Source organism: Psittacula echo, assembly GCF_963264785.1.
Source record: "Psittacula echo genome assembly, chromosome: 2".
In the NCBI taxonomy this organism is placed as follows: Eukaryota; Metazoa; Chordata; class Aves; order Psittaciformes; family Psittacidae; genus Psittacula; species Psittacula echo.
In genome coordinates, this window is record NC_137737.1 from 70647210 (window position 1) to 70662812 (window position 15603).

Genomic DNA, 15603 nt, shown 5'->3' on the forward strand with positions numbered 1-15603 from the left:
AGCAAACTGTTTAGTTTTTCTCTTGCTGCCAGTTTCTTCTCTTGAAGTCAAAGCATCTGGGTCAAAGCTTCAGACAGGCTTAATTTGCCCTTCTGGCTGCAAAACACTGTGATCCAAATCACCCCATCTTAATCACACAAAGTCAGACCAAATTTTGCAAGATGGACAGTTTGGTTTCTATGTTCTTCTCAGTAACAAATGTGTCTGCTGAAGGGAATGGAGGTGTGTCTGATAAAGCTGACACCAAAAGAAGCAAGTCTTGAAACTTTCAGGAATGAATCCTTTCTGTTTGACTATGCTAAATAACGCATTTACTTTCATCTTGTTCAATTATTTCTGTTTAACAGTACAATCAGGTAAACCTGGACTTAATTTTTTCCCTTTGGTCTTCCTGGTTATTTAACTGCCCACTATTGACACTGTGTGTTTATTTGCACTATCTTTTTCAAAGCTATGCTTTATGCAGCAGTGAGTGGCTATTGCAGATAGCAGGGGATGATCAATAAAGAAAGGACGAAAGATTGCTTCACCTCCATCTCCAATTCAGTTTAAGACCCAGGGTTGCAACAGAATTTCAAGTTGTAGTTGCTTAAAAGGTCTTTTCTGGACATAGCACCAACTGGAAAAAAGCTATAAGCTAAATTCAACTGTAAAGCAAATATCTGCAATAGTTTTCTCTGAGTTGGAGGCAAGGAGAAATTGGCTCCAACAGAGCCAATGACAGATTTGGATAAAAGATCATTTTGGCCATCTCAGCCTTTCTTGACCTGAAGGGTGTGAGTATCACTTCCTCTGCCACTGAGTAAAGCTGAAGAGGGGAAAGCCTTTAAATACTTTAGCAAGCAGGAAAGCACCCAACAAGACGGTTGCAAAATAATGCTAAACAGTAGAGGTGTTCCTCAGGCAAAAACCTGGCCTGAACAAAGGTAATCCCATAGAGTGAAGAAGGGGCCAAGGTTTCAGCCATGATTTATTGAATTTAAAAGCCAATTCAACGCAGTTCAGGAGGCCTTGCTTAGAATAATGAGCGTCAGGCCTGCTTTGTGGTTTGGATGCTATCGTAATAGTAAACTATATGTCCAGAGCCTGGGTGAGAATGCAGGCAACTGTCCTTCGACATGGAACACATACAAGTCAGGTAAAGAGATCTGGGTTACAGATCTGTCTGATTTGACTGGATTTTGGTTGTACCCATGATTCTATGATAGTTGATGGAAACAAACACAACTGCAAAGGGAATTATAAGGAGAGACAAGTCTAGTTTTACTTTAATACATTTAAACTATAATCGCGTAAAGTGAAAGTCCCTTCCTCCTAAGATCTACAAAGACAGTGAAAATTTGATGAAGCAATTTATAACAAAATGCAAAGTACTTCAGATCAGGACTGTGAGAACCTCCAGATTTTTTTTAGGAATGACATCACCATGGTCTTTCATTTAAAATGTTAGCTTAATGCTCAATAGCAATGAACAAAGCAAATCAAATGATAGGGCAAATGCTTCAAAGAGAAACCCACTGGGGATCACTAGATAAACAAATCAAATCAGACTCAGGACTTCTCCTGAGATGAAGATCATTGGAAGCTGGGAAAATAAGTGGGAGAAATACCATACATACTTTCCCTGCTCTTTCTTTTCTCTGTATGCCTGCTTGTCCACACTGCTGGGAACAGGTTACTGGGTTAAATGAGGCCTTAGCCTGGACTGGAATGGTTTACCTGGACACCTGGTAAACCCAGGTTTACCTGGGCTTGTTCTTTACTTCCCCTTCCATTTGCCTACCAATCCTGTTGGAACAGTGTTGCTGATGCTCATGGATTTCAAAGTGCTGACTCAAAGCTGGTTTTCGTCTTTGCAGCAGCTCTGTGGTAGCTGCTCTGCAGATATCCAGTACTCTGGGCCTTGCCTTGCAGAGATTTCAGTCTAAGCACAAGTAGCCTGGGAAAGTGGAGCAGCTCTGGATTTTTGGAATACAAGTCCTCCTGCTTCACTGCAAGCAGGATGGCTGGGGTAGACCTAGTGGAAACCAAATATGACTTTGTAGATGACAATCTCAGGAGCTCTGCTATACACAGGCAAGTGCCTGCACTGTTTCCCCGTCTGCTGCATAGACTCTCTTGCTCTTTTGAGACAGCTACTTTATCCGTTTTTTTGGCAGTCCTCCTGATACTGATTCAAAATGACAAGTCATAAGATTTTTTTGAGTGCGAGGCTGGAACGTGTGTCTCAAGTAGTTTTTAGGTAGACAGTGTTCTGAGGTGAAACAGCCATGACAGCTAATGTTTTGGAAAGCCATGCTGTCTCTTCCGCTTTGTCCCACCATGTTGTTCTCAGTGGGAAGGGAATTTTACTTTGAGTGGTTCAAGTTTACAACATGTACTCCAGACACTGTTTCACCATTTTGTTCCCTGTGTAATCCTTGTATCTCCTAGAAAGAGCTTTATTACCAACTCCATCTGTTCTGAGAACTGCTTTCCCTTCAAACAGCCGAAGCTTGTGGGCTGAGAAACCACATCTAAACGAAGTGGTATCAGTGCTGGCAGCGGGAATTCTGTTTTGGCAGGTTGCTTAGCTGGCCAACAAGAGTGTTTCTTTATCTGTCTTATTGAAGGCTTTGACCATGGAGATAAGCAGCTGAAAAAATGCCTATTAGAAAAGTCATTTACTTAAGGAAGGGCAGTGGCTTTGTATATCTAGAGCATTCTTACCCTTATTTGGATGCTTCTGCAGTATTAGAATGAAAAGCCTCTTGTTTCTTATCAAGAAGATTATTATATCTGTAATATAATTGGAAAGAGCAAAAGATACAAAGATAGCAAGCTAGTAAGGAGATAAATCGTACATCAATATCTGTAACGTCTTTGCTGGCTGATACAAGATTGCTGAAATAACTGTATCAGCAAATAACACACTCCCACCACCCCATCCCCAAGTAGATGTTTTGTGCTCACAGCATCCTTGCTCTTGAACTGTTTTAATTGCTCCCTGGGTTCCCTGCAGAGGTTTAGCTAGTCACGAGGCTCAGTGTTCCAGCAGGGCCTCTCGCCTGAATTCATACAACTGCACCTACACTATGATTTTTGCCAAAATAGTTAAGGGTATGTTATTTTTTCCAATGCTCCTAGCCAAGTAATTGTGCCTTGCAAAACTTTTTCAAACATAGCCTGGATAGTGCTTTACCTCATCTCAGCAGTGGGGTTTCCTCTTAAGAGTTTCTTTTATTTAAAGGTTTGGGGTTTTTTTTCCTCTTTTGCACAAGTTCATTTTAAGGTGAGTCCTAATCAAAGTTCAGGTTCCTTTTTTCAAGCCACAGCCTTTTTTTTCTTGCCTTTGGTGTCTTTGTGTACACCTGTATCGTACAATGACATGTTTCCACAGGGAAAGCTTCACAGTAAAAGCTTCACTGATTTCTCTTCCTTTTTCTTGCAATTCTCTCTGAACAAAAGCTTTCTGCTTCATATTTCTCAACAGGGTCTCCTGCTAGTGAAAGACAGTAAGCTGAAATTTCCCAGCAGACAGATGAGACTTTTCAAAGGAGATACCTTCACTCTCCAGAAAAGTCAGCTTTTCCTACTGTACTTTTAATATTTCAGTTAAAAACAACAAGGCCTAGAAATGCAATGCAAGCTTATGTGTTGTCACCACCCCTTTCCAGTGCACCTGAGAGAAGATGAGGTTTGTTTTATGAGATTTCCATAGTGTTGGGGTTTTTGGAGTGCTGTGCTGTCAGCAGCATGCTTGATGGGGCTCATGCACTGCGTAAGCAGGAGCAGAGACCAGGGGGCTATGAGCCCCTGAGGCTTCTCTCTTCCATGGGGTGGAAGGGACCCACCAGCCCTGTTGGCTGCCAGTGCACCCAGTTCCTGCAGTCACCTTGGTTCCTGCAAATACTCCAGGACCAAACCAAGAGCTGGGGCTGAGACTGCTGCACAGTGACAAAATTTAGTGCAAACAGGACTTGCTACTTCATGCTTTCTCTGAGTCCTGTAAAGCTGAGCTTTGCTGAGCGCAGGCATGGTCTCAGCACAAGCCCTTTGCGGCTGTCGAGTTGAACTGTTGCTCAGGAGAATCTGCTCCTTGTGAAACGTTGGTGCTGTTTGTATGTAGCATGAGCCTACGTGGTCTTATACAGGTCAGGTTTTAATTTGACACCTTAAATAGTAGCAGACTACTATGTTAGATACCTTGCTAATTTTAATAGCTCTTTTTAAAATTAAAGCTTTCAGGAAAAGCGAGTAGTGAGTGGAAAGAAGAAAATGTGGGACAAGTTTGTTCTGATGCTCTCTAAAGAGGATAGCCATTCTTGTGATGTGGCTAAGGTGACATATGTCCATGTACAGGGTGAGTGCCTGAGAGTTTGGAATGTTATTCTTGGACAAGCGTTGCTGTGTTTGTTGACTCATCCACAGTGTGCACCTTTGAATAAGGGAATGGGAAGGAGGAAAGCAGACTTAGCACCACTTAGAGCAGAGGAAATGATACATGTGCACATTTATTTGTGGTTTGCATTGCATGTTTATGATGCAAATGTATGTGAGCCTAAGGCTGAAAAGAATTTCTGGCCTTGGAATCATGTGGTCTCTCAAATCATAGTAGGGATGGAAGTGACAAAATGAGCTTTGGTTCAAAGAGAAAAGCATTCATCTCCTGCGTTTTCCCTCCTCTGTTTCACCAACTGATCTCAGTATCTGTGCAGAGCTATTACTGTGGCAGACAGGTTTTGAGGTGGGTGGGAATTTTCTAGTGAACACTGTTCTTCTCAGAAAATACCACTTCACAGAGTCCAAAGCTTCTTTGGAAGTGCTGGTACAACATGGTGGGAATGTGCATGCTAGCAGGGGAGTTTTCTCAGCTCCAGGAGCAAGGTCTGCAGTTAGCAGAAAGCTCCCTTTCCAGAGTAGCCTGGATAGGTTGAGGGACTTTTTTACTTCTTGGGAGGCTGGAATTCAAACCAGGGGCTTGACTTCTGGGCTAACAGCCACTGAGGTGCCATGGAGGTTTCCTCTTTATGTTAGATGAAGATCAGACTGGGAGAAGCTTTGAAACCTCAAGCTTCAAAGGGGTGAGAAAGGGTGTTTCATGCTGCTGTGCTGTCCCTTCAGTGGACAGCCTCTCAGTGCATGGCAGCAGCAGCAATACAGTGAGGAACTGCTTTGATAAGCAACCTTTAATTGGCTAAGGATACAGCCTCTGGCTTAGCATGAACTTGGCAGGTCTCATTATATCAGGAATCAATTTCTTCTGGGTTACTTCATGGCTGCGCTTGTGAGCAGCTCTTTGACCAGGCAATATGTTTAAATTGGTCTTAAATCAGGATCACAGTGGATCAATGGCCTCTATTAAAACCCTGTCGCCCTACTGGATGGACTGAATTTGTTTGCCAACATTGCAGTGCGGGTGTGCAACTTTGGATCGATTCAGATTGGTGTTGGGTAGGCAGTAAGTAACAGCACACCAGGACAGTTAAACTGAGGCATGGTGTTGGCTTTTGTAACTGGTGAAAATGGGTGTTTCTCCGTCCTAGCTAACGAAGTTTCCTCTCTGTTCATGAGGAAGTGACTCTGTAGAATAAACTCAGTTTGCTGCCTGGGAAATGCTCAGTGGTGTGTTGGCTCTGTTTTCATAATACCCCCTGGGACCTTGTCATGGAGCAGACACGGCAAAGGACTTTAATAAGAAGTTAGTGTTTGATATAAGGAACAGAGTTTCTGGCTCTACAGACAAATTCTATTTACAGGTGACTCAACAGGGCAGGAACTGATATTGAGTATCTATAGCCAAATGTACACAGTGTAATGACGTGAAATTTCATAGTTGTGTAAGTATTGTTTTATGAAACTTGGCAACTTAGCAGGGTTTTGTATTGAATAATAATCCACAAGCAGGGATAAACATAAAAAATAGCTGCCCTTGTTTTATTGGATCACCTAGCACTGATAGTCTTTCTATCCTGAAATGATCCAGTTGACTTCCACACATGAAATCTTTAAAAATGTTTTAACAATCATGCGCTGGCAGGTATGTAAAGAAGTGTCTGTTCACTGAGAACACTGTAGAAGGGAGAGCAGCTCCAAGTAGAGGCCTCTTACCAGCAACAGACATTGTGAACAAGCAGCTCGGCTGTTCCATGCAGGAAAGTGGGGCTTAAATTAGACAAGAATTTTGGATTTAATCAACCTTCTTTGCTATTTGCTCCGTTTTGGTACCTGAACATTCCCTAACCTGCATTTGCCCGCTTCTTTCTGACTACTGAGTGGTGAGGTTGGATTTGTTTGGATGCAAGGGAAAAAGGAGGTGAAGGAGCTACAGCTGAAAGAGGGCTAAATTGGTTTCTGATAGATTTTAGGAGTGAATTTCAGACTGGTCAGCCTACTGCTAGAAAGTTGTCTGATGCAAATGAATTTCATAACTCCTGCTGACGTTCTCTCAGCTACATTCTTCCAGCAGAAGCATATCTGCTAAAGGAGTTTGCAGTTGCTCCTAGTGAAGCTATTCCTGAGTTTATCCCTCTGCTCTTAGACTTCAGAAACACAGGGTTTCTGTGTGTCCCCTTGTCATCAGCACAATGCCAGCAATGAGAACACGGAGGGGTCAGTGTCTTGGTGGCTTGTGCTGCTGTTTGAAATGCTGCTTTGATGGAAGGTATTGCTTCCTCCGTGTTGAGTGTTCTTGTGATTGCGCAGGGAAGAGCTTGGCTGCTACAACTGAATCCAAACCTGACAGGAGGGAGTAGAGCGTGGTACAGGCTTCTCCTTCCTAGGTGGGGGAAAGGACCTGCTACATCCATGCTTTCCTCAGGGGACAGAGCTGCTAGAGGGATGGCTTCAGTCGAGGTGTGTGGGGCTCAGACTTGCTGAAATCAGAGTTCTCTGCTCAGTCTCCTGAGGGTAGCCAGTGCAGTGAGCTGTTCTCCATCCTGCTGCATCAGCCAGGCGCTCCAGCAGGCACAGGTTGGTGTGGATTGCATCTGATGTGAGGGTGGGATAGAGCTGAGTGCAATCTGTGATGGGAATTTGCCAACAAGGCAGCAATTATAGATACGGGATTATATGTGTGGAGGGCCGTTTCCGCTTCTCTAACATTTCTAGGGAGAACGACAGGAGCCATTTTAGGATGAGACTGCTACTTCCTGCTCTGTGTCCAGGGTGGGAGAGCAGGGATCCTTCCTTAGTGGCACGAGAAATGAAGATGTCCAGAAGCAAACAAATGGAATGTGTGCAATACCCCTGGTTGCTGCTGAGACAAAACAGAGAGAAAAAGCAGCATCTCTGGTCCAGGTCCTGGCCTGATATCACATTACAATGGTAGCAATGCTATTGTGCCTCTTCAGGAAGCCAAACTTGCTTTCTGTAATGGTTCATATTTCTAGGGATCGGGCAAGTGATATACTAGGGTAGCCTGCTTTTTCTCAATGGATATTCAGAGAGCATCATCTGGGAGAGCTTCCAGCTCATTCTAGCTTCTGTTTCCTTAATAGAAGTCAGTATGGATCAGAGCCACAAGGTACTTCTAGTATGCAGATTGCCAGAGATCTAAAATTAAGGTATGGCCCTTCTTGTCCCCAGAGACCAATGTGGCTATCAATAGCTCTCTTCAGAAAAGCCAGATAGATATATCTGGTTTTGCATGATAGCTTTCCCTTCCAGGTAGGCAAATACAGGCTGAGTTAGCAAGGATGTGACAGTTTGGACTAGCTAAGCCCAATTTGGATGTTGCTGAGATGAAAAAATGGGATTTTTTTTTTTTTTTTTGAGTTTCCTCTGGCAGAGAAAAGTTTCACTTGCAGTCTTGGTAAAAGCCTGTCTGAATCTGCTTCCTAGCAGAAACGTGCTCATGTTTCCTCCCAGTTCTGCTGCAGTTTCTTCCAGAGGAATGGTGGTGGTGGGAAGGAGCAATTGCATTGGTTTTGAGGACTCAGTTTGCTGTGAGCACCCCAGCCTGAGCTCTGTGCTGGCTGGAAAGAATGACGTGAGGAAATAGGATCCCAGAGCCTGGGGAGAAGCTTTGCAGACCACCTGGTCTTCAAATTCCTGGCACTGCTCAAACTTGTCTCTGTAGGAAATCCATGTTCCAAGTCAAGCTCAGGTCACATGCGAAAATGAATTTGGCAGGAATATTATGAGTCCCTACTGATCTGCCAGCAAATCCACCCCAAGCATCTTGCTCCATGGCTCTACACTTAGAATAGAGCAGCACAACTGACAGCCCAGGGTAGAAAAAATGTACTTACAGAAGTGCCTGGAGGTGTCTTCTGCAGGCTTTCTCATGAACCGATGCTGCTGCAAGCTGACTTTCCTTAGCACTGCATTCTTCTTTTACAGAAGAATAAAGGCAAGGGCTGAGGAAGGGCTTGAAAGCAAGGAGAATGAAGGTGGCAGTAAAAAAGACATTCCTTCTTCTTAGTTTTCTGTATTCCTATTGTCCTAGGAAGACTTCGGTTCTCCTGGGTGCTGTTTATTTGCCCCAGAAATGTACAAATGTAGTGACAATTCATACTTCTGTGCCCAGCTGACCTCCTCTGACATCATTAGTACCAGCTGGTGAGATGTTGCTGTGTGCATTTAAGTGCCGTTTTGTGCATTGTTTTTCCCCAAATATCTCTGCTTCAGAGAAAGGTGCATAAAAAAAAAAAGAAAGAAATTCAAAATGACTTTGGCACAATTATAGTAGAAACAAGCAGCTATTGAGCTTAATGCAGATGCCATGATGGGAAATATGACCTCATTTCCTCTTCTTTTTTAGTTTTGTGTTAGGTGCTCTGTTATCATCTTTATGCGGGATATTCAGAAATGTTATTGCATTGAGCATATCTGGGAATTGGGAGGTCTCTTTATTACAGAAGGCAGATATTTTTGAGATGGGCTGTCAACAGCTAGCAATGCTATAACATCCCTTCAAGGTGACTGGATGATGCCCCTTGTACAGAAGTGCCCCTTGGGGCGGTATAACTAGAAACACGGGACTTTGTTTGGGCCACAAAGTATGAAAACGAGAGGCCTGAAATCAGATGTGTAAATCAACCCTTCTATATGCAGAAGCAGAGACATAACTGTGGAAGGTCCTGATTTTTGGAGTTGCTGCTCTCAGATCTAGCTGTGGGCACTTAAGTCTGAAACTCTGAGCTGTGGTGTTTCCTAAAGGAACTGAGTAAACACACATTTGAATAGTTTTCCTTTAAATTTGTGAACATGACTGTATATGTGTTTATTTGCATATTTGTTCCTGTATCTTACATAAATGCAAGACAGATAAATATTCAACTTCCAGAAGTAAAAATATATGTATAAACAAATAAATATACATAAACACACAGCTAAACATAATTATTTGTATGCATTTCTATTTAAATGGTCTGCTAGGAGACTGTTAGACATATCTAATTATTCACTGGAGTGGAGAACACCCTAAAGGGAAATTTTCTAAAATCCAGGTATGAGGATTTTATAATGAGAGAAAAGCAACTGAGACTACTGCCATGGGTCCCTCCCTTGGCAGTCATGCCAATAGTATGGGTATAGTAGGCACTGCAGCACTGTGGGTGAAACCGTATTTTATTTTCCTTCTGATTGTCTCATCCAGTGCTTTCCTGTCTTTAGGAGGATAGGTAAGGGTGACAGGCAGGAGTCTGAGTGTAGAGGTTGTGACATGCCTGAGGTCTGGAGTCTGGGAGCTGAGTTCTCATCTGTTATCTTTGTGTGTTGGGACTGTATCTGCTATGTGACTCTCAGGGGATGGAAGGGGCTCTGGCTCATTAATGGAAATACTTCTGCTCCTAGTTTGCACTAACCAAATATGCGAGCAGCAAAAGAAGGCAGCAAAGAAGCTGAAGGAGCCTAGTCATTTCAAAGGCAGTCATTGGTGAAATATCACCTGCTTGAGGCTGAACAAGGTACCCTCCTCTTCCCTATACAGGCAGGAAGAGATGGATGCCAGCAATGGCTGAAAGGGGGTTTGTACACGGGGAATAGCTTTCAAGGTGAAAATATCAATTTGGCAGTGCCCCCGAAATTTGAAGGTGCTGAGGGAGGGAATGAAGACTTGTACTCTGCTTAGACAGGCTCTCTGGATGCCAGAGCAGGTAGCCTGTTAATAAGTCAGTTAAACTACCTGCTTAAAGCTGATATATACATGGACAAGACATTGAAGACTTGCATGGGGGGGGGGGGGGGGGGGCGGGGGAGAAGCGCATTGGAAGTCTTCCCTTTAGGCTTTTCCTGGATATGCCTCGCTGCCACTGAAGATTTCTTTTACAGTTTTGGACTCGGACTTTCCCAGGAGGGGCTGTGGGCCCACCCTGCTTGTAAGGTTGGAAGACGAGAGCAGAGGGATGGCCGGGTCCGGCTGGAGGTGTCCTGGATAGCTCCGCACATTCATTTCCAGGCGAGCCACCTGATGGTGCTGTTTGTTCAAGTTCCCGGCCGCGATGGGCCCTCCTAGCCTGCAGAGCTGTGGACCTGCACGTAGATCTGCCTTATCGCAGGGCGTTTTATTAATAAATAAACGATAAAAGAAGGTCTGCATCGCCCACCTGGCGCTGGCGGTGGGAGCTCACCTCTCTGTGAGGCCCCGGAGCAGCAAGAGATGGGTGTGTTAAGTTCGATTTCAAGGAAGCGCCTTGGAAAGGGTCTGGGGGAGGCCAGGCCTGGGTTCCTCTGCGCTTTTGGAGGCTGACGACAGCTTGCTAGGTTTTCCTCATTTATTTTGTATTCTCCTCACAATTTCCATTGTGGAGCTTTCCCGTACGAGGATTAACCATCACAAGCGGTGCAGTGCAGCGCTGGCAACCTCCCTGGAAATCACGCATCCTGAATAATGATGAGAGCTGAAAGCAGGACAGAAAATCCACCCTTCTGCTCCCTCCAGCAGCACTGGGTAACACCACCCCAAATAGAGCAGCGCTTGGTTATATCCATCCCCACAGCCTGTCCCCCTTGCAAACCTGGCTCCCTCTCTGCAGGGGCTCACATCAGAACATGCAGGCAAGGCAAGAGATGCACACTGTGGGGATGCTCCCACCCAGCATCAGATGCCTGCTGGGAGGGCAGGGCTCCCCATTTGCTCTGGAAGGCACAGACTTGTGTTTGCCACCTCAGGGACCAAGCCCCTCAGTTAAGGGCAAGTGGTGTGGTGCTTTGCAGCATAGGTGCAGGGGATGGGGGTTACTAGTGAGAACAACCAGAGCCAACATGTGGGGAGAACAAAACAGCTCACCCTCCTGCCTTACCTGGGTCATTTTCTGATTGTGACAGAAGGCAGTGAGTAAAACAGCCCAGGTTGCCCCACTCGCTCCCACCACAGGCAGCACAGCCAGTGGGTACCTCTGAAGTGAACAGGCTGGCTCCTCATTTGCTTCTCACTGTCAGGACAATGAGTCCAGCTAGATTTCTTTCTGTTTATGTTTGCTGCTTGTCTGTGCTGACAAAACATGTGCAGTTTCTAGCTCCCTCACTTCTGCTGGCTGCTGTTCCATTTTAATGCAAGGCACTTCGTCAGAGGTCATTTACTCAGTATGTTGCTGGGCCATTTACAAATATGAGCTGATGAATATTTCATCATCGTTCACCAGGAATTCTGTTCAAGTGTAGAGCTTCATGGCAGTGAGTCAGTACATGGATGCACTCAACTTGAAATTGTTTCCGTGCTGTATCTCTCATTAGACGTGCTAATTGCTGATATTGAGGAGGTTAAGTTGGTGAAAGGAAGAGGAATGCATATATGTGTTGATTCAGTAATACTATATAACTCATCTTGATTCCACTTAGATATCCCTGGAATGAGTGCTGCTTGGGGGAGAGGCTCTTTCGATGAAATAAATAGCAAGGGCAGCCATCTTTCCTCATTCATCCTAACAGCAATAACCAGGCTGGCTTTCCTTCCTGCAGTGCCACACCTCCTGGAGGGAGGCTCTGCTGGACTCAGCGACTCCCTCTTAAGTGCCAGGGAGAGTGAGTACTTGCAACGGAGTAGGTGGTGAGACCGATTTATCTTGATGCAGAACATCCTGGTGTAAGCAGGGCACAGTGTGCAGGGGATGTGTGCTGGTGTTAATGCCTCCTTGAGACTCCAAAGGGCCTGGAGCAATAGTTCTGCAAGAGGGAGACCCAAGCCATTTGTCTTGTATTCCTATGATATTTCAGGCATCAGCATCATTAGGTATTTTATTATTCGAGACAGAGGCTGGGATAGAGTACCACGGTGGGCAGCCTGGATCTATAAAGGAAGTTTAACCAGCAGCCACCAGCTGAAAGGGAGGATGTTGCTGTACAATGGCAATGGTGTGGCAGCAGAAAGTTCCAGCTGGATGGCACAGATGTGTTTGTGGCAGTGGCTCCTACTTCACCTGCTGAGAGGGGAAAAGCCAGTGGGAAAGTGTTCTTCTGTTAGGGTGTTGCTTGTGTCCCTGTAAACCAGTTTGCATTGGATTTTCTGGGCTGCGCAGCTTTCATGGTGAATGTCATCTCACTCTGATAACTAGTGCTATTGAGAGCGTTAGGGCACACTGCGTTTCACTAGTGAGAAAATACCCAATCGAAGAGGTCCTGTAATCATCCAAGCTTCTTCAGCCTTCTCCCTTGGTAGTGCTGGAGTCAAGCTCTAGGGGTTTGCCAGTAGCAAATGTTATTGTAACTGTGTCAGACAGAGAAAAGGGAAGGAAAGTCACATACCTGGAAGTTATCTGTTTCCTTGCATACTCAGAAGCTTCTGTCTGCTGCCCGGACCAGAGTGATGGGCTGCAAAATGTGACTGTTCTTCATTCACTGCTGGCAGGTAATCTGGTGCTTCAGAACAAGAGCAAAGGGGAGAAGCTGTGAATGTATCAAGTTGTGTAGCTGTGTAGGAAGTAGAGGGTCATCTTGATATGCAGAGGAGAAAAGTTGGCAGTTTGGAAGTAGGCTCCACAACTCTTCTGAAGGAGAAGATGAGATAGGCTCCTCTTCTTTTCACTTTTCCATCTCAGCTTGGTCTGTATTTCATGGTTCACACGGCTCTTGATACTGCAGTTTGTCTGGCACAGCATGTGCTCATGCAACAGGCCATCCCATGCTGTGCTGTAGGTAAGGTCCTGCAAACTTGGTTGGGTGCCCTGCTTTGAGTGAAACTCTTGCCATACACCATGCAGAACAGAGACAGGATCTGGAAACTGGGCAGATGTGGACTCTGCATAGTGATTCCGAGTCTGCAGGATTTTGAGGACCAAGCAGGAGTTTTGTGCTGATGACAATCTACTCATGCTATTCAAGGGAGTCTGATGTGAACTCATGGTACCTGAGCTGGCCCTCAGCACCAAACTACCTGGAATGAGTTTTAATCTTAATGATCCATAGAGTTTTTACTCTGGAGTATTTTTTGTTTTGTTTGTAAGTTTCTGCTGAGTCTCTATAGTATGGACAGTCCACCACTGTGATATTCAAGCCTGTCTGTGCCTTGGGGGGTGTGTGTGTGTGTGTGTGTATGTATATGTATATGTTATGTTTTCTCTTATTGCTTGTTTTGATGTAGTTTTGGAAAGCAACTGTTAGAGGTCTGGTTATCCTAAGTGCAATGTCATAGCTGTCCTTTGGTGTCTGGGGTTGACTCCCCCCAGAAAGGGTCAAACTCAGTGAGGACAGTGAACATTGCTGTAGAAGGAGGGTTAGGCTGGCATGGACTTTTTGTGACTGGAAAAATCTTTGTCTGTCAGAATCTCCACTAATATGTCTGCTTCACTAATATCCAACTGCTTTAAACTCCTCTGTGCTTCATCTCTACTTCTGAGTAGGTTTTGAAGGTTTTTTGTTTGTCCTTTGTTTTTTTCTTCTTTAAACCTTACTCAGGTCATCATGGTTTTTTTGGGCTGGTACTCTGTAATACAGAGTGCTCACTGTAAACTGCTGAAGGGCTGGCCAGCTTGTAAAAGGAGGATACAGTTTGGAAGTTAGTGTATGGGAACTTGATGCCAATATTCATGAAATGCAATGAAAGCAGGCAGTATGGAAAAAAATGTGAGGGCATCCTAGACTCCATCATAGCCTTTATTGGGCTTTTTAGTAGATTTTTTAAAAAATATAACTGGATTTGACTGCTTATAATGAGGCCGATTCTGTAGCCAGATCTTCCAAAACCTGTAGATCTTTAAAATATAATTAATAACTTTTTGTAGAGTGATACTTCTTTTCTGTGGGGGTGCAGGCGTATGTGGGTGGTTACTGAGAATACATGGTACTCTAATGTCTTCTCGCTGTCTCTCTTCTACTCTCTCTTTCTGATACACACAGATATTATGGGCCAAAATTTGCCACTTCTCTCATCCCAGAAATAAACAGGACTAGTCATAGGGCAAAACATGACTTACTACAAATACAAGTGACAGAAACTCTACCTGAAGAAGGAACAAATATGGTCATTTTTAATAGCACTTCACTGGTTTCCAAAGTGGAAAGCGAGGGAATGAACTTGTATTATGCTCTAGGAGAAGAAAGAAGTAATATCACGCTAGAGAAACTTGGTGTAGGGAGGGCAATTACAATAGGAATTGCTATTTGAGGCAGAGTGTCTAAATTTTGATTCAGGGTAGGTTTTCTCAGCAACACAGCTGACATTTCCCAGTTTTCACACTATGATTTTACAGTACTTCAGCCATGAGCTAAGTCAGTCCAGATATTGCACAAAAAAGTAAATATAGTAGATTTTACTTTTTTACTTAAAAAGTAGATGCTGCATCTGTTCGTGTCCTCCATTATTCAGTTTTCTCACCAGACGTGGATGCTGTGTGCTCTGTCAGTCCATCTGCCACCTAATGTCTTTGCTTGTCCATCTTTTAAGAAAGCCTGGAGAGAATAAAATAGCCAGTGCTATAAAACATGTTTCGAACCTTACTGTAAACTGCCTTGAGTCCTTCCACTGTTCTTGGCTGTTTCCAGGGCAGTGGTTGGGCAGGCAGGAGTGCCAGTAAGAATTCCAAAGTAACATGGTGGGGGGAGTCCCTCTGATTCTCTTCCTGTTACTAACTCATATAGACTGCTTGGCTACTTTCATCTCTGGCAGCCCTGCATTTGGTGGTACTGAAGACCAACTGCAAACTGAGCTGTGTTAGCAGGATCTTGTCCATCAGGTCAAGAGAGGTGGCTATCTTCCTTTTTGTGGCACTTTTTGTGTGGCCATGCATGGTGTTCTTGCCTAGTTCTGAGTCCCTAGCATGGGAAGGATATTGGCAAGTTGGAGTGAGTCTACTAAGACATATTAGGGGGGTGGATCATATGACATACAAGGAGAAGCAGAGGAAGGACAAAAGCCAACAAATACAAGTCACAGCATGAGAAATTTCAGCTAGATATAAGGAAGAAAATCTTTATAAACAAGGTAGTCAAACATTGGAGGAAGCTGTCCAGAAACACTGTGAGATCTCATCTTTGGAGGTATTCAACTTTGCAAATAGAACTAGATGGCCTCTAGAGGCCCTTTTGTACCTAAATTATTCTGTGGTTCCATGATTTTGTGCAAGAATTTGAGCAAGTGTCTTACACAATCTGTGCTGCCTTTGCAATGCACTAGAAAGGCTTCCAAGTATGCATCTCTGTGCTCCATGTGCAGCTTTGCCACAACTTTGTAGGCTGCCACTCTAC